Source organism: Balaenoptera musculus, chromosome 3 (assembly GCF_009873245.2).
Source record: "Balaenoptera musculus isolate JJ_BM4_2016_0621 chromosome 3, mBalMus1.pri.v3, whole genome shotgun sequence".
Lineage (NCBI taxonomy): Eukaryota > Metazoa > Chordata > Mammalia > Artiodactyla > Balaenopteridae > Balaenoptera > Balaenoptera musculus.
In genome coordinates, this window is record NC_045787.1 from 72,015,841 (window position 1) to 72,040,112 (window position 24,272).

Genomic DNA, 24,272 nt, shown 5'->3' on the forward strand with positions numbered 1-24,272 from the left:
AACAGTTTTTCTTTCTGGATACATCTTATTCTTTGCCATTTCACATTTGCCCTTGCTGGTCCAAATCCAATACTAACCAGAGGCAAATATGTTAATTGTCTTTTCCACAGCAATGAGGAGAGTATAACCTAATGCTGCAGTGCTTAATCCAACTTTTTCTGGGTTTACATGAGTGCTTCTGACACTTTAGCGTGCGTGTAAATTATCTGAGGATCTTGTAACGTAGATTCAGTAGGTCTGGGTTGGGGTCTGAGATTCTGCATTTCTAACAAACTCCCAAGTGCTGATGCTGCTGTTCTGAAGACCAGGCTTTGAGCAGCAAAGGGATTAGTTCTCAACTTGGGCTCCTCAATAAGATCACCCTGAGAGGGCTGTTTGTTTGCTCTTTCTTGAGACCAATACCCAGGTACCCAGAGATTTTGATTTGACTGCTCTGGAGTAGGGCCTAGTAGCTTTTAAAGAACTTCCTAAGTGATTTATTATGCAACCAGGATTGATAAAACAAATAAATTAATGTTTCTCAAACTATGAGTAGCAATCATTAGTGGATCAGAATCAGAAATAACATTAGAAATATTATTTAAGTGAAACGTAATGTGTTCTACTGTGTTCTGCTCAATTCTTAGTGTAAAGATTGTTTTGTGAAACTTTTCAGCTGTGTGTCTGTGTGAATATATAGCTCTCAGTGTAAAATATATTACTGAGGGGGCTCCCCTGGTGGCGCCGTGGTTAAGAATCCACCTGACAATGCAGGGGACATGGGTTAGAGCCCTGGTCCTGGAAGATCCCACATGCCACGGAGCAACTAAGCCCGTGCACCACAACTACTGAGCCTGCGCTCTAGAGCCCACGAGCCACAACTACTGAAGCCCGCACACCTAGAGCCTGTGCTCCACAGCAAGAAAAGCCACCGCAATGAGAAGCCTGCGCACCGCAACGAAGAGTAGCCCCTGCTTGCCGCAACTAGAGAAAGCCCGCGCACAGCAACGAAGACCCAACACAGCCATAAATAAATAAATTAAATATATTACTGAGGATTACAGTCCTCAAATTTCAAAAATTTGAAAGTTTCTACTGCAACTACTTAACCCTGCCATTATATATAGTGTGAAAGAAGACATTGGTAACAAGTAAATGAATGGGCATCGTTGTATGAAATTTGTATTTCATACTAATTTTTACATATCACAAAATATTTTCTATTGTGCTTTTCAACCATTTAAGTATATAAAATCATTATTAGCCCATGAGCCCTGTGTAGATTGCCTACCCTGATTGAGATATCTTCTTGGTTTTGACTTTCAACTTGATGCAATCAGTTATAACCAATTGCCTGAGACTTGGTCCCAGAATAGCCTTCTATTATGGTTGGCTACTTCATCTTTTTATTTTGATTAAAAACACCTGGATTTAGACATGCGGCCTTTTGTGGTGGTAGTAATAATAATTGTTGTTGTTAAAATAGTATTTTGGGCTTTAAAAATCTATGTCAAAGCCCTATGTTAAATATGGCAAAGTAGTTTTGGCAAAGAAGACCTGAATCACTGGATAGAACACGTGTGCTCACACTTTGTGTAGCAACATTTCACTTTGATAATGAAATCCCAACACCTCCCTTAATAAACTGGCAGTTTATCATAAGGAATAGATCTAAAAGGGTGTGCTTTGCAAATGCACAATTGATGACTAATTACTAAATGCAGGTAAGTTCCTTACCAGAAAACATGATTTTTTCATACTATTTACAGGAAAGTTTTCTTGAACAGAAAACGAAACAATTTCAATGAAAGCCGTGGTTGAAACACCCTTCCCTTTTCTCAGTTACTTGGCATATTGCACATTTTGTAGTAACCTGTTATTGGATTTTACTTTAAGCCATTCAAGGGACCAGAGATAAAAGCCCGTTGGGTACTTTTTGGGGTGAGGGAGAGTGTTCCCCTTATTTTGGCTACAATAATAAATACTTAATGATTGCCCACTGTGTGCCCGGTACTCAGCTCAGCCCTTGAAGATATGGAGATATGTTAAAAAGTAATAGACCACGACTTCTGAATTCATAGAGTTTACAATCTCACGGCAGAGGCAGCTCTTGGGCAGTTAACAGATAAATCTGTAATTACCAACCATGATCAAATTAAATGTAAGTGCTGTAAAGAGAATGCATCAGGGAGACTCAGTTTTGCTGAGGTGTTTCACGGGAGGCATCTTTGAAGAGTGACATTTCAGTCAAGGCCTAAAAGAAGCAGCAGTTACTCAGGACAAGAATGAATTTTCCCCAGACTGGGAAGATCCTATATGAAAACTCTGAAGGGAGAGGCAGGTGGAAGTTTCAAAGGGCTGTGAGGCTATTGCAGTCAGAACGCAGAGAGGTTGGAGGAGAGCTCTACAAGCTGAAACTGTAGAAGTAGCAGAGGCAGACCACACAGGGCCTGGTGGCCAGGTAAGAATATTGTCCTTTATTCTAAGGGCAATGAGAACTAATCTTTAAGGACTTTTATAGGGTAGTTACATGAACAGATCTGCATTTTTAATCTCCAGGGGAGCCAAAACCCATGTTGAGTTTATTCATCTTCAAGTGCCAACAGAGTAACACATAGCGGAATCCAATACCCATTCACTACTGTGATGAAATACCCAGCATCACTCTGGCTACTGCTTAGAAAATAGTTGGAAAGGTGTGCCAAGACTGAAAGTGGGAAGATCTGTTGTTAAGAAGCTGTGCTCCAGGCCAGAGATGATGGCATTAAGGACAGCAGTGGTAGAAATGGACCAAAGAGGACAGAGTCATGATGTGTTTCAGAGATAGAATAAGAAGATTGCTTATTGACTGAATGTAGGGAGGCAAGGAAGAAGGAGAAATGAAAGGTGACTCCCAGATTTTGCTTGAACCACTATATGAAGGGGAACATGGGAGAAGACATAGGTTTCATGGGATAGATTAATCATTTTGGAAACTTTCACTTTGAGATGTCTATGAAAGAGTCAAGGGGGACGACGTATGTGCAAGACATTGGCATGTGTATCGTATTTCAGTTTTTGTAATAAATGCTAACTTAGTACCTACTATATGCCAGGCACTGTTCTAGTCACTGAGGATATAAAGAGAAACAAAACAAAAGCAAAGTTTCGTATATGATGTCCTTTGAAGGCACAGTGCTCATAGTAACCAGAATATACAGTTAGAGAGAACTAGAGAAAGAGGAGTGCCTCAAGGTGACAATTAAGAAGGTAAAGATGAAGACAGAAAACAAGCCATTCAAAGATGTGGAAAAGTGTGCTCCAGAGCAAGGAGCCAGCAATCGCAGAGTCCCTGAAGGAGAACTGAGTAGGTGTGTCTGAGGAGTGGCAAGAGACTTGGTGTGGCCGGAGTGAGGTGAACAACAAGAAACTGGAAGAAGGAAGAGGGTCTGAATCATATGGAAATTTGTAATCCACGGAATAATGGTTTCTAAGTGTGACTGAAGTCATTGGAGGATTTTGAACAGGGGAGTGATGTTATCCGATCTACATTTTTCAAAAATCTATCTCTCAGAATAGATTATAGGGTCTAGTGAGGAAGAGGAAGATCCATCAAGAAAACTAGTAGAATACTCCTATTCATGTATTATGTTAGTGGTTTGGGCTAAGTTGTGTCCTGCCCCAAATTAGCATGTTGAAGCCCTAACCCCCAATGTGATAGTATTTGGAGATTGGCCTTTGAGAGGTAATTAGGTTTGGATGAGGTCATGAGAGTAGGGCCCTCAGGAGAATTAAGAATAGGAATTAGATGCCTTATAAGAATAGACACCGGAGAGCTTGCTTTGTGTCTCTCCCTCTGCCTTGTGAAGACATAGTTGGAAGGCAGCCATCCCTAATCCAGGGCAAGGGCCCTCACCAGGAACTCTGGTCATGCTGACACCCTGATCTTAGACTTCAGCTCAAGTCTGAGCAGACTGACAGAACCAACCAGAAAGCAAAAAATGACCTGTGGAGTGTGGGAGGGTCCAGAAATATTCCCTTACTGAGTTAGCTAATCTAGGTAATGTGCAGAGTTCTAATTTCCAGTGGGAACAAACAAAAGTCATAAGTGTGCTTGGCATGGGAAGGAAGTTACTATGGCTTGGAATAAGATTCAGCTCCTGAACAGTACAGACAAAAGAACAGTTTCTACACTCTGGCAGCTAGTTTTCCTTCTGTCAGTTTCCCTGTCATATTCATTTTCGGTCTCTGAGAAAGACCAAGACATAAATGTAAAGAGAGCAGTTCCACAGGCTGTAGGATTAGTCAGTTCTCCGAGGAGACTCAAAACTCTATCCGCTGCAATTTATTAGATCACTGTGAACCACACGAATCTACCGATGAATGGTAGCCAATGATACACCATTACAACAATGGAGATAATGTAATAGCCATGTCATAAAATGATTACCATCATCATGGTTTTGTTTCAATTGTTTCTCAATGCGCCGAGCACATTAAAGGGCTGTATTTCTACCTGCTAAACTGAATTCTGGTGCTGGAGCTCCTTGGAGACACCTGCTGTGAGTGAGCGGTAATATTGTGATGATTATTTCTGCCTGGAGAGCGATTGCACAGACCTGTGCCAGCTGCCTGTCCCTGTGCTGGATTATGTAACAGTGGGCTTAAATCCAACTGAAAATCAAATCAGTTAACTTTATATTATTTAAATTTCCCAACGAATTAAAGTTGCAGATAGGCTGAATTATCCTGTCCAATTTTGTGGCCATACTTTGGGCAACAGGCTGTAATGAGGCTGTAGTGAGGCACGGATATATTACTATTATATATCTATTACTATTATATATCTAGACTATTTCTTATATTACTAATTCTAGACTATTTCTAGGATACCCATTTCACAGTTCATTCAGTATCTCTTTTTCCTTTCCTCTGAGGAGCACAGAGGCCTGCAAAAAATAAAACAACCTCATTTTTTGTCAGATGTTTGAATCTGTCCAGTCTTATTTCTCAGTTCAGATTAATGAAGAAAAGCATCCTACCCTTGCAATATTCAGTGAATGACAACTGATTTCTAATCACTTTCCCAGGGCTGCATCAAAGCAACCCTTTGACCTCAAGAATGAGAGGTTTTCAAACCGGCAGCCTAGATTCATGGGCTAACTGATCATAGGTCTGGGATAGCTGAGAAGCCGACAAGTAGCCCCAAATCTAGGATTCTACCCCAGCCTTTGCTCTCTGAAAAGCCTGAAGGAGCCCTAAAACACAGAGCCCTAGATGCGATTTACATAGTCATCACCCATGAATGTATCCCCACCCCACTGTGTCTCTGTTATCTCCTGCAGCTTTTTTTTTTTAATTTGAGTGGTTTTTTTTTTTTATTGAAGTATAGTTGATTTACAATGTTGTGTTAGTTTCAGGTGTACAGCAACAATGATTCACATATATCTATATATAGATATATGTAGATATATGTATTCTTTTTCAGATTCTTTTCCCTTATAGGTTATTACAAAATACTGAGTATAGTTCTCTGTGCTATACAGTTCCTTGTTGGTTATTTTATATGTAGTAGTATGGAAATGTTAATCCCAAACTTCTAATTTATCTCTCCCCTCCCTTTCCTCTTTGGTAACCATAAGTTTGTTTTCTATGTTTGTGGGTCTATTTCTGTTTTGTAAATAAGTTCATTTTTATCTTTTAAAAAAAATTTTTTTTTTTTAGATTCCACATATAAGCAGTATCATATGATATTTGTCTTTGTCTGGCTTACTTCACTTAGTATGATAATCTCTAAGTCCATCCATGTTGCTACAAGTGGCATTATTTCATTCTTTTTCATGGTTGAGTAATATTCTATTTTGTATATATATGTCACATCTCCTTTATCCATTCATTTGTTGATGGACATTTAGGTTGCCTATACTGTTGATGGGAATGTAAATTGGTACAGCCACTATGCAGAACAGTATGGAGGTTCCTTAAAAATAGACCTACCATATGATCCAGCGATCCCACTCCTGGGCATATATCTGGTGAAAACTATAATTCAAAAAGATACATGCACCCCAGTGTTCATTGCAGCACTATTTACAATAGCCAAGACATGGGAGCAATCTCCCATAGCTTCTGCTCAGGAAACCTATGGAGATGGAAAGTGACCTTTCCTTTTTTTTTGAATTTTTTTTGTTTTTTTATACAGCAGGTTCTTATTAGTTATCCATTTTATACATATTACTGTATATATGTCAATCCCAATCTCCCAATTCATACCCCCCCACCACTTTCCCCCCTTGGTGTCCATACGTTTGTTCTCTACATCTGTGTCTCAATTTCTGCCCTGCAAACCAGTTCATCTGTACCATTTTTCTAGGTTCCACATATATGCGTTAATATACGGTATTTGTTTTCCTCTTTCTGACTTACTTCACTCTGTATGACAGTCTCTAGATCCATCCATGTCTCTACAAATGACTCAAGTTCATTCCTTTTTATGGCTGAGTAATATTCCAATGTATATATGTACTACATCTTCTTTATCCATTCATCTGTCGATGGGCATTTAGGTTGCTTCCATGTTCTGGCTATTATAAATAGTGTTGCAATGAACATTGGGGTGCATGTGTCTTTTTGAATTATGGTTTTCTCTGGGTATATGCCCAGTAGTGGGATTGCTGGGTCATATGGTAATTATATTTTTAGTTTTTTAAGGAACCTCCATACTGTTCTCCATAGTGACTGTATCAATTTACATTCCCACCAACAGTACAAGAGGGTTCCCTTCTCTCCACACCCTGTCCAGCATTTGTTGTTTGTAGATTTTCTGATGATGTCCATTCTAACTGGTGTGAGGTGATACCTCATTGTAGTTTTGATTTGCATTTCTCTAACAATTAGTGATGTTGAGCAGCTTTTCATGTGCTTCTTGGCCATCTGTATGTCTTCTTTAGAGAAATGTCTCTTTAGGTCTTCTGCCCATTTTTTGATTGGGTTGTTTGGTTTTTTAATATTGAGCTGCATGAGCTGTTTATATATTTTGGAGATTAATCCTTTGTCCGTTGATTCGTATGCAAATATTTTCTCCCATTCTGAGGGTTGTCTTTTCATCTTGTTTGTAGTTTCCTTTGCTGTGCAAAAGCTTTTAAGTTTCATTAGGTCCCATTTGTTTATTTTTGTTTTTATTTCCATTACTCTAGGAGGTGTATCAAAAAAGATCTTGCTGTGATTTATGTCAAAGAGTGTTCTTCCTATGTTTTCCTCTAAGAGTTTTATAATGTCCGGTCTTACATTTAGGTCTCTAATCCATTTTGAGTTTATTTTTGTGTATGGTGTTAGGGAGTATTCTAATTTCATTCTTTTACATGTAGCTGTCCAGTTATCCCAGCACCACTTATTGAAGAGACTGTCTTTTCTCCATTGTATATCCTTGCCTCCTTTGTCATAGATTAGTTGACCATAGGTGTGTGGGTTTATCTCTGGGCTTTCTATCCTGTTCCATTGATCTATATTTCTGTTTTTGTGCCAGTACCATATTGTCTTGATTACTGTAGCTTTGTAGTATAGTCTGAAGTCAGGGAGTCTGATTCCTCCAGCTCCGTTTTTTTCCCTCAAGAGTGCTTTGGCTATTCAGGGTCTTTTGTGTCTCCATACAAATTTTAAGATTTTTTGTTCTAGTTCTGTAAAAAATGCCATTGGTAATTTGATAGGAATTGCATTGAATCTGTAGATTGCTTTGGGTAGTATAGTCATTTTCACAATATTGATTCTTCCAATCCAAGAACATGGTATATCTCTCCACCTGTTGGTATCATCTTTAATTTCTTTCATCAGTGTCTTATAGTTTTCTGCATACAGGTCTTTTGTCTCCCTGGGTAGGTTTATTCCTAGGTATTTTATTCTTTTTGTTGCAGTGGTAAATGGGAGTGTTTCCTTAACTTCTCTTTCAGATTTTTCATCATTAGTGTATAGGAATGCAAGAGATTTCTGTGCATTAATTTTGTATCCCGCAACTTTACCAAACTCATTGATTAGCTCTAGTAGTTGTCTGGTGGCATCTTTAGGATTCTCTATGTAGAGTATCATGTCATCTGCAAACAGTGACAGTTTTACTTCTTCTTTTCCAATTTCTATTCCTTTTATTTCTTTTTCTTCTCTGATTGCCGTGGCTAGGACTTCCAAAACTATGTTGAATAATAGTGGTAAGAGCGGACATCCTTGTCTTGTTCCTGATCTTAGAGGAAATGCTTTCAGTTTTTCACCATTGAGAATGACGTTTGCTGTGGGTTTGTCATATATGGCCTTTATTATGTTGAGGTAGGTTCCCTCCATGCCCACTTTCTGGAGAGTTTTTATCATAAATGGGTGTTGAATTTTGTCAAAAGCTTTTTCTGCATCTATTGAGATGATCATATGGTTTTTCATCTTCAATTTGTTAAATATGATGTATCACATTGATTGATTTGCTTATATTGAAGAATCCTTGCATCCCTGGGATAAATCCCACTTGATCATGGTGTATGATCCTTTTAATGTGTTGTTGGATTCTGTTTGCTAGTATTTTGTTGTGGATTTTTGCATCTATATTCAGTGATATTGGTCTGTATTTTTCTTTTTTTATAGTATCTTTGTCTGGTTTTGGTATCAGGATGATGGTGGCCTCATAGAATGAGTTCGGGAGTGTTCCTTCCTCTGCAATTTTTTGGAAGAGTTTGAGAAGGATGGGTGTCAGCTCTTCTCTAAATGTTTGTTAGAATTCACCTGTGAAGCCATCTGGTCCTGGACTTTTGTTTGTTGGAAGATTTTTAATCACAGTTTCAATTTCATTACTTGTGATTTGTCTGTTCATATTTTCTATTTCTTCCTGGTTCAGTCTTGGAAGGTTATACCTTTCTAAGAATTTGTCCATTTCTTCCAAGTTGTCCATTTTATTGGCATAGAGTTGCTTGTAGTAGTCTCTTAGGATGCTTTGTATTTCTGTGGTGTTTGTTGTAACTTCTTTTTCATTTCTAATTTTATTGATTTGAATCCTCTCCCTCTTTTTCTTGATGAGTCTGGCTAATGGTTTATCAATTTTGTTTATCTTCTCAAAGAACCAGCTTTTTGTTATATTGATATTTGCCATTGTCTTCTTTGTTTCTATTTCATTTATTTCTGCTCTTATTTTATGATTTCTTTCCTTCTGCTAACTTTGGGTTTTGTTTGTTCTTCTTCCTCCAATTCCTTTAGGTGTAAGGTTAGGTTGTTTATTTGAGATGTTTGTTGTTTCTTGAGGTAGGGTTGTATTGCTATAAACTTCCCTCTTAGAACTGCTTCTGCTGCATCTCATAGGTTTTGGATAGTCGTGTTTTCATTGTCATTTGTCTCTAGGTATTTTTTGATTTTCTCTTTGATTTCTTCAGTGATCTCTTGGTTATTTAGTAACGTATTGTTTAGCTTCCATGTGTTTGTGTTTTTTACGTTTTTTCCCCTGTAATTCATTTCTAATCTCATAGCATTGTGGTCAGAAAAGATGCTTGATATGATTTCAGTTTTCTTATATTGACTGAGGCTTGATTTGTGACCCAAGATATGATCTATCCTGGAGAATGTTCTGTGCACACTTGAGAAGAAAGTGTAATCTGCTGTTTTGGGATGGAATGTCCTATAAATATCTATTAAATCTATCTAGTCTATTGTGTCATTTAAAGCTTGTGTTTCCTTATTAATTTTGTGTTTGGATGATCTGTCCATTGGTGTAAGTGAGGTGTTAAAGTCCCCCACTATTATTGTGTTACTGTCGATTTCCTCTTTTAGAGCTGTTAGCAGTTGCCTTATGTATTGAGGTGCTCCTATGTTGGGTACATATATATTTATAATTGTTATATCTTCTTCTTGGATTGATCCCTTGACCATTATGTAGTGTCCTTCCTTGTCTCTTGTAACATTCTTTATTTTAAAGTCTATTTTATCTGATATAAGTATTGCTACTCTAGCTTTCTTTTGATTTCCATCTGCATGGAATATCTTTTTCCATCCCTTCACTTTCAGTCTGTATGTGTCCCTAGGTCTGAAGTGGGTCTCTTGTAGACAGCATATATATTGGTCTTGTTTTTTTACCCGTTCAGCGAGCCTGTTTCTTTTGGTTGGAGCTTTTAATCCATTCACGTTTAAGGTAATTATTGATATGTATGTTCCTATTACCATTTTCTTAATTGTTTTGGGTTTGTTTTTGTAGGTCCTTTTCTTCTCTTGTGTTTCCCACTTAGAGAAGTTCCTTTAGCATTTGTTGTAGAGTTGGTGTGGTGGTGCTGAGTTCTTTCAGCTTTTGCTTGTCTGTAAAGCTTCTGATTTCTCTGTGGAATCTGAATGAGATCCTTGCAAGGTAGAGTAATCTTGGTTGTAGGTTTTTCTCCTTCATCACTTTAAATATGTCCTGCCACTCCCTTCTGGCTTGCAGAGTTTCTGCTGAAAGATCAGCTGTTAACCTTATGGGAGTTCCCTTGTATGTTATTTGTCGTTTTTCCCTTGTTGCTTTCAACAATTTTTCTTTGTCTTTAATTTTTGCCAGTTTGATTACCATGTATCTCGGCGTATTTCTCCTTGGTTTTATCCTGTATGGGACTCCCTGTGCTTCCTGGACTTGGGTGGCTATTTCCTTTCCCATGTTAGGGAAGTTTTCGACTATAATCTCTTCAAATATTTTCTTGGGTCCTTTCTGTCTCTCTTCTCCTTCTGGGATCCCTATAATGCGAATGTTGTTGCATTTAATGTTGTCCCAGAGGTCTCTTAGGCTGTCTTCATTTCTTTTCATTCTTTCTTATTTATTCTGTTCCGCAGCAGTGAATTCCACCCTTCTGTCTTCCAGGTCACAGAATGTGACCTTTCCTAATGCTCTTCAGTCTTAAAGGAGCTACAGTGGCAAAGTTGCCAAGGTTTTTCTCTGTTTTAGTTAAAAAAAAAAGAAAATCACAGTTTGGCTTAGAGACTATAGTACTCAACAAATATCCATGTGCTTTCCACATTTCCCAGGCTCCCTGACAGTAGATCTGGGCCATGTGACTAGCTCTCCACATAGGATAAGGGCAGAGGAACACAGTCACTTCCAGGCCTGGCTCCTTAAGATCCCCATCCCTCCAGCTCTTCCCTGCCTTCCCCTTTGGAGGCACTGGTACAATTGTTAAACTACAATGGTGGAAGCCACCAGATCTGTATCAGACCAGAAAGTGAGGGAGAAATATCTTTGTTGTATTAAACCACTGAGATTTTAGGAGTCTGTGTTAAACCTGCCAGCATTCGTAATCCCGACTGAAATAGTCTTCTGGCTGCCTCATTGAATTAGTATCCAGGCTCCGTACCTTGTAGCTCGGCCATTCTGATCAAGTAGTAGTAATCTTAAGGCTTGCACTAGTGGGCAGGAAAACAGTTAAATGATATGGTTAAGCACATTATGTATTGCTGACTATATGTACAAAGCAGTGAACTGAAAGTTGTGGGAAACACCCCCAAAAAAAAAGAAAAAAGAAAAAGCTATATTCAGTGAGAATATGTGAGAGGCAAGGATAAAACAATTAACACATAGAACAGATAACAATGGTTCTTAGGAAAAAATTCAAGGTATGGGAAGGCCAATGTGGGCTGGACTTATCTGAGGAATCTTCAGGTATAGACTAAGGTACAGTCACAAATAAAACAAAAAACAAAACAAGTTCAGGAAAGCCCAATATTGAGAGTGTGTGTCAGTATGAGCTCATTTGAGTTCAAGAAAAGATTGTCCCTAAACATATAAACCTGGAGAGATGCCCTACATACTGTTCTGATTTTTTATTATAATAATCAGAATCATTATTTAACTGAGTCAAATGTGACCATTTCTAACAGAGCAAATAAAACCAATCAAAAAGTGTTTATTAAGACTCTATAATATATATCAGATTGCTTACAGCACAGATATTGCCTTGCCTTCTGAGAAAATAAAAACACAGTATTCCAGGCAGCAAAAGAAGAAACAGATAATAAGTAGGTAAAAAATAGGTGAGAGGAAGCATATACACTGTTTAAAGATCAAAGTTTAAATGAGCTCTAGGGCAGCTGGTGTAATTGAGTCAAGTGTTAAATTTATATGAAAAAAGAAGAAATAAAGGCAAACTGAAAGTTAAATTTTTGTTTATGTAAAATATATCCACATAAAGATATAAAATGCCAAGCTACAGAGACACTTAATTTTGAATCAGTGTGTCCATTTTCTATCTTTGGGCTTTAAATTCTCAACGGCGTCAATATTTCACTGAAGGATAGAGACTATTTGTCCAAATCTTACTTTCCTTTCATTTGCCCAGATAGCAGCAATCCCTGTGACAAACTTCAAAGGACATTTTCTTAAAGCTCACTTCTCTTTGCTGGGTGATTTTTGCTGTTTACCTAATGAAATAGATATTATCTGTAGAAATGATGTTATTTCCTGTTTAATAAAGATATTACCCCACTAGTTTCTTAGAAGTCTAAATTAACTTATATTTGTATGGACCTTTTTCACACGTCTCACAATCGTCCAAAAAGGACATGTATTTATTCTTCCTATGGTACAGATAGGGAAGCTATGCACATTTAGTGTAAGGTAGAGCTGGGACTCAAACTTGACTTCTCTGACTCTAGATTTGTCACCTCTGTTCTATGTAGCATTCAAAACTAGAATAAAACTATCTTATTAACTGTCTAGCAAAGCAGGTAAGTAGCAGTAACTTATTATAAGAATTAGAGAAGTAGAAACAAAAGAGAAAAGGGTTTTTTTTTATTGACTTGACTGAAATGACACAAAATTAGTTGCATTAAAATAAAAAATATTTTATTTTCTTTAAATTATGAATTACAATAAAAAATTCTTAGAGAACCAGTTGAAAAGTAGGAATGAAGCCACATGGATCCACAGATAGTCTAAAAAAGAATTGTTTTTCCCATGAGAAATGGCTTCTATTCTCCGCCATTAATTCACAAGATAAAAAAGCAAATAAAACGCACTTGGTTTGTACTTCAGATACACGTCTTTTGGGATTTTAGAGAATGAAAGAAAACCAAAACAACAAAACAGCAACAACAAAAAACCACTGTGCTATAGCCTCTAAAACAATCCTTTCAACATTAATTTTGCCTCACTAAGCTAATTTAACTGCAAACTTTTGATATTATGCTTCTTTTCAGATGAGTCAGGTATATCCAATAAATCAACATTTAATGCATATGTTGAGTTTACAACTCTGTCTATGGTGACGTCTCCCCTCTTTCAGTTTTATGCCAGAGGTCCCACTGGCTCTGAAGATCACAGAATGGTTAGTACAGAAAGGACTTTCTCTGTACAACCTTCATGAGAAATGGTTTCATTTCAGAGCCAAAGTACTGGAAGCTGCCAAAATGAGTCTGAGTAATGGAAAGAGGTCTCACATGTACCTCATGGCTCATTTAAGAGTTTGCCCCTTATCCCCAGGCTTTTTCATCTTTATCGTAGATTTCTTTCAATCTCCAGCCATTTTGCAAAATTTCTAGAAAGAATAGTGACATCTGATGCTTCCACATCTGTACTTCCCTCTCAGTCACCATAATCTGGCTTTCCTCCATTCTACTAAATTTTTCCCCAAAAGGTCTCCAAGGGCTTTGTATTAGTAAGCGTGGAAGCCTCTGGTCCTTCCTGTTGTGGCATTTCAAGCACCTGACGGCTTGCCATGACAGCCTTGCTCTGAACTCGAAGGCTTGCTTCACAGCTGCTTTCCTCCTTCTCCTTTAGTCTCTCCTTTTATTTAGGTGGGTGCTGAACTGTAAGTGACTCCTAAGCCTCCATATTTGGCCCTCCTTTCTTTCTGCTCACCCTGGACAATCTCTCTTGCTTTCATGCAGGCTTCTATGGGGATTTATATATACTGATGACCCTCTGCAATTTATCCCCCACTTCCCTGATCTTTGTGAGCCTGAGCCTGTATTTCTTTCCAAATAAAAGCTCAACACTTCCCCTTGGATGTGCCTTGATCACCTCAGGATCAGTTTTCCAAAAATCAAATGTTCTGTCCCCCCCAATTTTTCTTTTCCTATGTCTTGGGCCCTTCTTGGGTGAATAACATTGCCATCTCCCTGTTCATTCAAAATCAAGAACTTAAGTCATCTTCGATACTTGCTTCCACCTAAGGTCCCTCCTTAAGTTGTTTAATCTGTATCTCGAGTTCTTCTCTTCTCTCTTTCCTTTGACTCCACCTGAGCTCAGACTCTCACCACCAGTGTTCTGAACAATACCGATAGCCTCCTAAATTGTCCCCTCACTTCCAGTCTTTCCTAATCTAGTGCATGATTATCCCGATGGTGATCCATGAGCACTGAAACTATTATTTCTTATCAAATGATAAGGTAAAATTCAATGGGAAAGCTCATCTCAATAACATTTTTGATAGGAAAAAAAAAACAAAACACCGCCATATTGAAAGACTTCCTGAACACCAGTGTTTTCCACGTGACTCCCTGCCAGAGGAGTATTTGTAAGGAGAACATAAGTTCCATTACTTCGCTGCTGAAAACTCCTTAGATGGTCTTATCGTCCACTCCCGTCTCAATTTCTTACCAACCTTACTTCCCACTCCTACCTCACTCTATCTCTGCTAATTGTGTTTAAATCCCTAGAGATCACTATGCTCTTTAATAGCTCTGGGCTTTGTACTTTCTGTTTTTTTCTGCCAAGAATGCTGTCTTCCCACCTGTTCTTTGCCTGTCAGATGTCTATTCCTCCTTCATTAGCTAGCTCCACTTTACCCTTCTAGGCTCCTGTCTCACCATTCTCCTTAAAGTAAGTCAGTATTTAACCCATCCCAAATGTCTTTTAGTCCTTTGACATTACTCTTTCTTGCCTGGGGGACTTTGTACATACAAGTCTGTCTTGAACACTCTTTCCCTACTTAGCTTGCCTGACATTTACTTAGCCTTCAAAATTCAGTTCAGATGTTACCTCCTCTACCCCTGACTCCCCAGGCCATCCTCTGTTCTTGGATCAGAGCATGTTTTACCACTATCAGAGCACTGTATTATATAGTGGGTTTTTAAAAAAATCTATCATCCTGTTTGGTTTTGGGTGCAGTTTATTAATTAGGGCACAGCTAGTTATTGTAGGAGATAAACTCTTACATCTAAGAAGTTTAATGCAATAGACGTTTATTTTTTGCCCATAAGAAGTCCAAAACAGATGTTGCTAATTGTCAGGTGGCTCTTCTCCAAGCAGGAGTCGGGGTCTCAAGTTCTATCTTGTGGCTCATCCGGTTTCAATACATATTTACTTTGAGAAAGGGGAAGGAAGTGCTACAGGTCAGGCCTGCTAGCATCACACTTGACTAGTGCCCACAGGCCACTGGGCTTGGGCACACGGCCACACCTAATTAGAGGGGCTGGGAAAAGTGGTCTAGCTGTGCACCCAGGAAGAAGAGCAGATGACTTGAGTAACAGTCATCCAGTCTCTGCTGGAGTTAGACACTGCTTTTTATCTCTATCACCAGTGCCTGTCATAGGCCTGACAGTAGAAGTTGAATGGGTGAGTGATTGGAAGGTAATAGAGCTTCTAGTTCTCAGCCCTGAGCAGACAAGTACAATAATCCATAAATAGAAGCCCATGGAGAATCTAGAAAGATTCAGAGAAGAACAAGAAGAGATTACTAAGCAATTGGAAAATAGGTATCTGTGGAACAATGAAAAGTTCTGGATTGTTATTCATGGAATAAAATAGCCCGAGAAAAAAATTCATTGTGTTCCTGAAAGTTATCAAAGTCTAATAAAAGTACTTCAAATATTATACTTAATCATTCCACCACCAAGCTTTGTTTCTTGGTTGTTGAAGAGTTTGGGGGGTATAACTAGGATTTCTAACAAAAGATAATGACTTTGGTAATTTTTAAAATGTGCAGGTTATATGAGATTTGCTGAAAGAAGGTCATGATATATAAACCTCAAGTAACATCTGGTCTGTGGATCTTTGGAAATGCCAGGTAGGGACATACTTATCTTTTTTTTAATTGTAGAAAAAAAAGTAAGTTTTCAGATTAAAAAATAAAATCTGGAATAGGAATTCACTCTGTTGGTGCTATATAATGATTCTTTTTTCTGCTTGCTTCTACCCTGTGCAGTAAGAGCAGAAAAGTTAGGCATAATGAACTAGGGTAGAATTTCTGTGTGGTTTTCTTCTCACTAGCAGTTTTGTCTCTGCCATGAGAGAGAGGAGGAAAAAATGAAGAGAGTGCTGATACTTTGGTTGGTCTAAAGTTCTGAGGTTGAGATCTTAGTCCCAGAAGATGTCTTTTTTTCAAGATCATGGTCAGGGTTTTAGACAGGAGCACTTTTAAAAATCAGCCTCCTGTTAACCATGCGAATGACAATTAAATATATAAGACAGAGACATCACACTTTAACTCAGGAATTATTTTTGGTATATATAACCTCTTTAAGCATAGAGACCAGTAATATTGCTTTAGTTTATGTCTCAACTAAAACGTATATGAATAAGCTCTATAATTGGAAGAAGCGTAATCTAATGGGAAAATAATTGGTACGGAAATCAGGACACCTGAGTTCTTCTCCCAGTTCTGGCATAAACAATGTAATCCTAATAAGTATAAAATTGAATTCATCTAAAAGTGTCATGGTTATAAGTCCTATGTATCTGAATACTAGGCAATATAGAGCTCTTCATGTATTAGCACTAAAGCATAGTGGTTAAAGATGGGGCTTTGGAATCAAATAAACTGAGTTTACTTCCTGACCCTAACATATACTAAATGTGTGACATTGGGAAAGTTACTTAATCTCTCCAAGCTTCAGGAAATGAGGATAATGAGGATATAATAAAATGACCCACTGCCTTGAAAATAGTTTGTTTGAGAGTAAGATGAGATGATGGATATAAAGCTTTAAATTCAGGGCCTGGCCCTTTGTTGACTATCTTATACACTTAAGATCATATGTATTAAAAAAATTCTGCACTCATCTGGCTGCTGATGCTAATTTGTGGGCAAATAATTTATCATGAAAGAGTGTCCAAGAGGACTTACCTCTTGGTGGTGCAGTGGTTAAGACTTGCACTCCCAGTGCAGGGGGCCTGGGTTCAATCCCAGGTCCGGGAACTTGATCCCACATGCATGCCGCAACCAAGAGTTTGCATGCCACAACTAAGGAGCCCATGAGCCTCAACTAAGACCCGGTGCAACCAAATAAATTAAAAAAAAAAAGTCTCCAAGAATGCTGAATTGCAAACAACCTCACAAGACAGAGGTTACTTGATTTCACAAAGAAAAAACTATAACATTGAGAAAATGGGTTATTTAAATGCCGAAGAATGTCTTTTTCATTAATTGTAATTCTTAAACACAAGAATGGCTTATTTAATTCCAGAGCTAATTTTACAGGCATTCAGCTTCAATTTCTATAGGATTCTTTTTTCCATTATCTCCAGTTTTAAAGGTCTCAAATCTTATATCTGAATTGATAAAATAAGAGGACTATAGGCAAAGGAAATCCTTAGTAAATTAGACTTTGCTAGATTGGGAAGCTGGTCACACACATACACACACACACACACACACAATCTGCTTATAATGCAAAAATTAATATTTCAGTTACAACCACACTTGCTTCAGGTAAAGGTAAAATCAATTATATCAACCACAACCACTAGCCAGAGAAAAACCTAAATAATTAAATTTACTTCTATATTTCAACTGATATTCACTCGTAATAAGAGCTTAAAATAATAGGTCCCTGGCAACAATTAGGAGTATGTGAAGTATATCGCCCTGGATATTTCTTTCAAATTGCAGAAGAGTGATGAAATTTTGTCAGGGAGTGTGGAGTAAAACTTCTTTATGTAGGCATTATAAGAAAGGCTAAAAGAAAACCTGTAACAGGCTAATGTTACTCTTAAAATGTTTAGTGGGTGGAATATAAGGAATGAGGTGGAGAGAAATTAATATCAATTCTACGCTTGGGTACATATAGGTCATTCACTCAACATACTTTTAATCACCTATGGAAGATACCATGCTTGGTACAGGTTAATATTATACAGAACAAGATAGAAACAGTCCCTCCCTTCATGGAGCTTAAATTTTAGATGGAGAGACATATATGAAACAATGAAATCCTTAATTATTTGTTTAATTGGAATTGTGACATGCTAGGAAGAAGTACAGAAAATTGATAGAATATAATCACGGAGACTCTCTTGGTTTGGGAGGATCAGAGAAAGGCTTTAAATGAAGTGCCATTGAGCAGAGCTCTGAAGGATGAGCTGGAATTAACTAAGAAAGGTGGGGCAGGAGAGAGCAGAGTGGGGTATGTTTCAAGCAGAGGAATCTCTTTGCTCGGAGATGCAGAGATGACCAGTATAACTAGAATCTGGCTATGCTAAACGGGTTGGCAGGGGACATGAGAAGATTTTTGTCTTTATCCTAATAGCTGTGGCAGATCATAGAAAGGATTTAAACAAGGAAGTTAATTGATTGTGTTTGTATTTTGAAAATTAAATTTTAAAAATTTACCTCATTCTGGCTGCAACTAGGAGAATGGTTTGGAGGAAGCAAGAGTCGTTGGGGGAGATAGGACCTTTTACAGTGGTCCAGAGTGAAAGATGGTGGTGACTTGAAAGAGGCATGAACGGGAAGTAGAAAACAGTGAATGGATTCACACGTTCTTTTTGAATCTTGGAAATTTCTCTTATTTCCCTAAGAAGTCAATTATGCATTTTAAAGGATATTTATTATATTTTAACTCAGTACCTTTAATGGTTTTTTAAGAACACTTAGACCACAAGTCCACTTAAAAGTCTTCTTCTATCCAATTACCTAAAAAAGAAAACCAAAACAAAAACATGTTTTTTAAGGAAAATGTAAAATAAGCAATACCGGTGATGTGTACTACTATAGCAAAAGTCATGAAAATGTTACTCAAATGACATTTAAGAAATCCCCTCTAGAAAATTAACAGTGATGGTAGTTGTATTCATTTGCTGGCACTGCCATAACAAAGTGAGTGGCTTAAAGAAAGCAAACAAAAAATTATCTCACAGTTCTGGAGGTTAGAAGTGTGAGATTAAGATGTTGGCAGTATTGGTTCTGTTACCAAATCGGTCAACCGGACTCACGCTGGGGTCCTAGCCTGGGCCAAGACCCCCTTTATAGGCCAGGGAGGTTCTTTTTCCAATCGGATTCACACAGCCAGTAACGAAACTGATGCTGAGACTAGAACAGCATGAGCTTTATTCAGCGGCTAAAGAATGAAGAAGTGAAACCTTGTTCACTGCAAATCAACTTCCCAACCCAATTCAGGTAGAGGCACCAAATACATAGGAGGGACCAAGTAAAAGAGAGACAATTGCAAAGAGTGGGAGGAATATTCGTGAGAACAGGGGTGTGGTTTGGACCTGGAACTGATGGCAACTCTCCTGTTCAGTCCTTGTATGGGCTTTTCTGGTTGTTGTCATGGCAACAGTCAATTGTCATGGTGCTGGTGGGTGTGTCATTCAGCATGCTAATGTATTACAATGAGCATACAATAAGGCTCAAGGTCTACTGGAAGTCAAATCTTCCTCCATCTTGGGCCTAGCTGGTTCTAACCAGTTCTTGTTTTTTTCTCTTTGCAGCCTCCTTCTGAAACTTAGATAAGAGTGATTGGTTTCTATTCGAGGGAGGGGCAGGAGTATGATTCTGGGGCTACAGCCTTGGTAACACTTCCTTCTGAGGGCTGTGAGGGAGAATCTGTTCCATGCCTCTTCTCTAGCTCTGGTGATTTGCTGGCATTCTTTAGCCTCTGCTACATCACCCTGATCTCTGCCTTCATCTTAACATGCCATTCTCTCTGTGTGCCTTTGTCCAGATTTCCCCTTTTAATAGGGACACCGGTCATATTGGATCAGGACCCACCCTACTCCAATATAACCTCATCTTAACTAATTACATCTGCAACCAATGACCTTATCTCCAAATAAGGTCACTCTCTGAGGTACTGGGGGTTAGGACTTCATCCTATGAATTTTTGAAGGACATAGTTCAACTGATAACAGTAATATTTGTGAAGTTCAGATGTGTTAGCCTCCCAATTTATCCTTACCTTGACATAACACTTAAAAAGAATCCCCCCATCTGGATTAGACTCTTTTCTGTTAAAGAGCAAACTGTGATTCCAAAGGACCTTACTAGCTGAAGAGGGACGATGAGATGGAAGGCAACCCTGACACCAAGTGCACAAGCCCCACTTGCAACAACAATACTAAGAATTAACCTTCCCAGATTACTTTCTTCCTTTGAAACAGAACTAATTAAACCTCTAAATGCCCAGTATAAGTCTGATATAAATTTCAAATTGGTCAGAGAGGCATAAAACATACTGAAGACCTGATATAAAGCACTCTTTTTTTTATATAGTACAATGAATCATTTCTGATGATGGATCAGTAGCTTGTATTAATTCAAGCATTCAAGAAGAAAAGGGCTAGTCAGTACAAGAAAATGTGAGTTTAGCCCTTATTCAAATTTTATAATTTTGAATTATCAGAGAAAATTTGTATTATTTTAATGCTCATAGATCTTAAAACTATAAATAAAATAATTCTATGACCAAAAAAAAAAAAAATTACCTTCCCAACAACTGATACTGAGCTCTTAGAAGAGACATATTTGGAAACCAAGGTAGAGTACTTTGCTTTGACTGGAAAGTCAATGTCAACTGTTCTTTATGAGTACATTGTATTCCCCTGAAGTTCCATCTAAATGAAAATATATGAGGGATCTTCTCCTTTCAACAAACACATATACTAAGTGATATCTAGCAATTAAAATGACAGCTTCAATAAAAATCTGATTTCCCACATCATCTGGTCCTTTAAATCATAAATATCACAGTCATCAGAGAGCCTTGACAAACACTAAGTGCAACAAAAGACATATTTTCTCTTCTTCTGTAGGGTTTTCATTAAAGACCTCATAGAATTGTAGAATTAATGAGCTTGAAGCAATTGTGGAGATTATCTGGTCTGGGGAATTTCCAGGTGTGCTCTCAGCAGAACCGTCAGAGTCCATGGGAGTCCCAAGGACTGGAGGTAGATGGGGGCGTGGGGCATGGGTAGAGTAGTGGGGCATTGGGAAGGGAGCCAGGGGAAGAGGGTCCTGGCCTTGTCAGCCCAACCCCACCCCGACTGGACCTGGGGCAGTCTATCTTCATAATATCCACAAAGTACCTATTTGTGGCTTTGTTTGAAGAAAGGATTTCACACTTTATAAAATGAGAAAATTGAGACCCAGGGGAATTGTGACTGGAGCATTTTTAGCTCAGCCCTCCCTCACAGCATAGTGAGGATTTTCATGATGTAAAGTCATAAATCTTATAGATGATCTATTATATTTCAAGTTAATAACAAATCTAGACCTTTATTCCTCATCTGCAATTCTTTTTCTCTCAGTTCAATGAAGAGCATCTAATTTTTAAAGACCAGTTAGTGCCGCTGAAGCTGATTGAGCCAGAGAAGTGTTTCATCAAGTAAAACATTACAAAAGGTTAAATTTCAAAGATAGTAATAAGCATTTTCATTTGCTACATATAAAGACTGTCGAGCCAGCCTGAAGCTGCTTCTTAAATTCAGTGTACTTAACAAATGGGCTATTTTAAATAAATATACTCCACGTATTATATTTTAGTATAAGCAGTCACTTTCTCATTTGTGCCCAAATGGTCCTAGAGGACCTAATGTCCCTCTGCTCTTTTCCTCTCCATCCTGGCCATTTATTTCTATTTAGGGCAGAAAGAGTCAATACTTGGAGAAGAACAGAGGTGGGAAAAGTAAAGAAGGTCATCTTCCTCTTTGAAAGGGAGAACAGAAGAAAGTTAATAGTAGAAAAGGAAGAGCATCAAAAGGATCAAGGAGCTGGAGAAAGAGGAAAGGGAGAAAGAAAAGTGGGATGGAGGAGGCAGCAGAGAGAATAAGATACAATTTTGTCTTCTCTTCTCCCAAAACCTTGCTGTCCTGTCATCAGGAGCACATTTAAATTAGCTTAAGTGAAACAGAGGAATTAATTGGAAGGACACAAAAGATATTTCATAGAAAACCCAGACCACAGGAGGGACTGCCATCTACAGCAACAAATTGACAGGCTTCAAGGAAAACTCTCTCCCTCTATTTTTTTTTATTTGTTTGTTTGTTTTCACTCTTTCTCTCTCCCTTGTCTACTTTTTCTCCCTCTCCTTCCCCACCCACAACGCATGGTTCCTCATCTCTTCTCTCTCTCTGTGTCTCTCATTCTTTTTCCATGGATGCTGGCCCCCTGCTGGTCCATTCTGTTGAAATGACTGGCTCCCTGGTAGCCCCTGGAAATCTCTTCATTTCAAATAACCAGCAGGGGTTAACTGGTGTATCTGTCCCCATTTGCAAACTCTTAAAGTATCTGGTTGACTTACCTTAGGTCGTGTGTCCACCCATGGTTCCATCAGTTTTCGCCTAATTGCCAAAGTAACTACTTTGTTGGATATCGTAGTAGGGAAGGCAGTCGACTTAATATATTTCTACACCCCCTGGTAACCCTGTCTTGGGCTCTCAGCCAGTGTCCTCAGTCTCCTGCCCTTATCACAAGGGTCTTCAACCTTTGATAATAGTGTTTCTCACAGTATTGTTCAGATCACTTGCATCAAAGTGTGTTTATGAAAAAAAAAAATACAGATACTCAGGCCCTTACCCCTTATCTATTCCAGATATCCTATGTGCTGAATACACTTTGGGGACTGGCATGAAAAACTCACCATTAATAAGATTTTTTGTATTGGAAAGCATGCTCTGAGTTTCAAATAACCTATAGACAAATTAACTTCTGGAACAAATATATTCCAGATAATAAATATAAAACACTAGTGACAAAAATTATATAGCACTTTGAAGATTAAAAAGATATGTACTTTAATATTTCAGATGCTATCATGCAAAAATTAACATGCAGGATTTTCTCCTTTATTTATTTGCCATGCCATTTACTTCATACAGCTGCAATTGCCGTAGGTCTGTAAGGAACCTAGGAAATGTGCACTGGTTTAATCACATTTCTGCCTCTTCCGCATCCATCTTTATGACTCTGTATTTTGACTTTATTGTCTCTTCAACTCCAGTGCTATCTAGATACTCTTAACATCCCTGTCTCCTTACAACTATGTACTAGATCTTATCATCAAAAGCCACTGTTCCCCTGTGAATGTCATCCACAGCAGAACTCGGGCTAATCCTCCTTACCAACAGATTAATCACTAATACCCATTCTTCCCTGACTAGATCCTCTCCCTCACTATTCTTCTAAGTTTGTGCTTCTCAAATTTGAATACATATAACCCTGGGGGTACACAATTTTAGATCATAGGAGCCACAAGTTAATAGTGATGTTTCTTACTGGAACATTTATTTAACTGAAGATTTAATAACTTACCTGAAAGCAACCTACAGGTTATTTTTGTCTTAAACACGGATAGGTTAAAGAGAAAGATACAACTTTCACATTAAACTTTTTAAAAAAAGGTAAGCCTTCAAAAAATTTGAGCTATGTTTTCCAGGTTCCCAATCTCAGGCACATTATTAATTTGATAATATGTTATAGATTTAGCTGATCTTCATGAAACACATGCATTCAACAGTTATGAAAATACCAGCTTAAACAATGAGAAAGTTTAAAAAAGCACATCAAGTCCAGCTGTCATCTCCCCTGTCTATCTAATTCTAATTGAGCCCCAAGGTTCTCTGGTTTTCAAGGGGCTGGGTGGGAGCCAAAAGAAAGCAATTTCATTTTCAAGCAAGTGTATCTTTCAGTAGATCTTCAACGAAGTAAATATCCTCTGGAGCTGGTTTCATAATAGGTTCCTCTTATGAAGGCTGGCTCTAACCGGTTCTTGGGAAATGTGCTTGCAGACAGGGATTGCCCAACTGATTTCAGTAGACAAGAAAGTACATAGGGCAACAGAGATCATGCCAGTGAATGTACACCCTATACACATCTTTATGGACAAACTAATCCACCAAACAATGCCACATACTTACCTGTTATTAGTATTTAGATAATACCCTCTAAACAAGCTCAAAGTATTCTTCATAAAAATTAAAAGTAAACAAAGTTGTTCATTCTTTTCCTGCTTAGCAGATTAAAAATTACCTCTGTGAGGGTTGGCCATATAGATAGCTGGAGTGCACAGCTGCCCGCACAGTTTAATTTGATTTCTCAGAACATAGCCTTCTTCATATGCCTGGCCTCTAGTCCCACCATTAATCACCAATAAATTAGACTCTAAGTAGAAGTGTTATCTCC